The sequence below is a fragment of the Oncorhynchus nerka genome, linkage group LG13 (assembly GCF_034236695.1).
Source record: "Oncorhynchus nerka isolate Pitt River linkage group LG13, Oner_Uvic_2.0, whole genome shotgun sequence".
Taxonomy (NCBI): domain Eukaryota; kingdom Metazoa; phylum Chordata; class Actinopteri; order Salmoniformes; family Salmonidae; genus Oncorhynchus; species Oncorhynchus nerka.
The window spans coordinates 4,753,771-4,756,270 of NC_088408.1; the positions used below are offsets into that span (position 1 = coordinate 4,753,771).

General features: G+C 67.8%; 1 pseudogene; it reads right to left on the bottom strand.

Moving 5' to 3' along the window:
• The window catches only part of LOC135574645 (AF4/FMR2 family member lilli-like), a 20,590-nt pseudogene that overhangs the window by 4,684 nt on the left and 13,406 nt on the right, over nt 1-2,500 (bottom strand).

Here is a 2,500-nt window from a genome sequence, read left to right on the forward strand (position 1 = left end):
ACTGCTGCTGCTGCCCGGGTGGGCACTGCTGCTGCTGCGCTGCTGCCGCTGCTGCTGCCTGCTGCTGCTGCTGCTGCTGCTGCCTAGGACTGGACACCTCTGCCGCCGCTGCTGCTGCTGCTGCTGCTGCCGCTGCCGCTAGCTGCTGCTGCCTATCGCCGCCGCTGCTGCCAGCTTCTTTGCTGCTGCTGCCCGGGTCAGGACTGGGTGCTGCCGCCGCCACTGCTGCTGCTGCTGCCCAGTTGGGACTGCTGACACGCCTCCACCACCACCGCCGCTGCTGCTGCTGCTGCTGCTGCTGCAACACTGCTGCTGCTGCTGCTCTCCCGGATGAGGCTGCTGCTGCTCGCTGCCGCTGCTGCTGCTGCTGCTGCTGCTGCTGCTGCTGGCTGCGCCTGAGGACTGCTGCGCTGCTGCTGCTGCTGCTGCTGCTGGCTGATGGGCTGCTGCTGCCTCCTGCTGCTGCTGCTGCTGCTGCTGCTGCTGCTGCTGCCACTGCTGCTGCTGCTGCTGCTGCTGCTGCTGCTGCTGCTGCTGCTGCTGCTGCTGCTGCTGCTGCTGCTGCTGCTGCTGCTGCCGCTGCTGCTGCTGCTGCTGCTGCTGCTGCCTGCTGCTGCTGGGACGCTGCTGCTGCTGCCTGCTGCTGCTGCTGTGCTGCTGCTGCTGCTGCTCCGCCGCTGCTGCTGCTGCTGCTGCTGCTGCTGCTGCTGCTGCTGCTGCTGCTATCTGCCGCTGCTGCCGCTGCTGCTGCTGCTGCTGCTGCTGCTGCTGCTGCTGCTGCTGCTGCTGCTGCTGCTGCTGCTGCCGCTGTTCTAGGGCTACTGCCGCTGCTGCTGCTGCTGCTGCTGCTGCTGCCGCTGCTGCTGCCGCTGCCCGCCGCCGCTGCTGCTGCTGCTGCTGCTGCCCGGATTGAGGCTGCTGCTGCTGCTCCGCTGCACCGCTGCTGCTGCTGCTGCTGCTGCCACTGCTGCTGCTGGGACTGCTGCCTGCTGCCACTGCTGCTGCTGCTGCTGCTGCTGCTGCTGCTGCTGCTGCTGCTGCTGCTGCTGCTGCTGCTGCTGCTGCTGCTGCTGCTGCTGCTGCCGCTGCTGCTGCTGCTGCTGCTGCTGCTGCCCGAGATTGAGGCCTGGGGACGCCTCCATCTTTGCTGCTGCTGCTGCTGCCGCTCCTAAGGCTGCTGCACGCCTCCGCTGCCGCTGCCTGCTGCTGCTGCTGCTGCTGCTGCTGCTGCTGCTGCTGCTGCCGCTGCTGCTGCTGCGCTGCTGCTGCTGCTGCTGCTGCTGCTGCTGCTGCTGGCTGCCCTGTTGCTGCTGCTGCCACTGCTGCTGCCGCTGCTGCTGCCTGATTGAGGATGGACGCGTTGCTGCTGCTGCTGCTGCTGCTGCTGTTGCTGCTGCTGCTGCTGCCCGGTTGAGGCTGCTGCTGCTGCCTGCCGCTGCTGCTGCTGCTGCTGCTGCTGCTGCTGCTGCTGGCTGGGCTGGGACGCTGCTCGCCGCTGCTGCTGCTGCTGCTGCTGCTGCTGCTGCTGCTGCTGCTGCTGGGCTAGCGCTTCTCGCGCTGCTGCCGCCTGCTGCTGCTGCTGCTGCTGCCTGCTGATTGAGGACTGGACTGCTGCTGCTGCTGCCGCTGCTGCTGCTGCTGCTGACTGCTGCTGCTGCTGCTGCTGCTATCTCTGCTGCTGCTGCTGCTGCTGCTGCTGCTGCTGCTGCTGCTGCTGCTGCTGGTGCCCTGCTGCTGCTGCTGCTGCTGCTGCTGCCGCTGCTGCTGCTGCTGCTGCTGCTGCTGCTGCTGCTGCTGCTGCTGCTGCTGGCCGCCACTGCTGCTGCCGCCACTGCTGCTGCTGCTGCTGCTGCTGCTGACACTGCTGCTGCTGCTGCTGCCGCTGCTGCTGCTGCTGCTGCTGCTGCTGATAAGGGTGCTGCTGCTGCCTGCTGCTGCTGCTGCTGCTGCTGCTGCTGCTGCTGCTGCTGCTGCTGCTTGGGATGCTGCTGCTGCTGCTCACCGCCGCTGCTGCTGCTGCTACTGCTGCTCGTTGCTGCTGCTGGGACTGCTGCTGCTGTATCTGCTGCTGCTGCTGCTGCTGCTGCTGCTGCCCTGCTGCTGCTGGCTGAGCTGCCACTGCTGCCTGCTGCTGCTGCTGCTGTTGCTGCTGCTGCTGCTGCTGTGCTGCTGCTGCCACTGCTATGCCGCTGCTGCTGCTGCTGCTGCTGCTGCACTGCTGCTGCTGCTGCTGCTGCTGCTGCTGCTGCTGCTGCTGCTTTGCTGCTGCTGCTGCTGCCACTGCTGCTGTTGCTGCTGCTGCTGCTGCTGCTGCTGCTGCTGCTGCTGCCGCTGCCGCCTGCTGCTGCTGCTGCTGCTGCTGCTGCTGCTGCTGCTGCTGCCCGGATTGGGGACTGGGCTGCGCCTGCCGCCGCTGCTGCTGCTGCTGCTGCTGCTGCTGCTGCTGCTGCTCATTGCTGCTGCTGCTGCTGCTGCCTGCTGCTGCTGCTGCTGCTGCTGC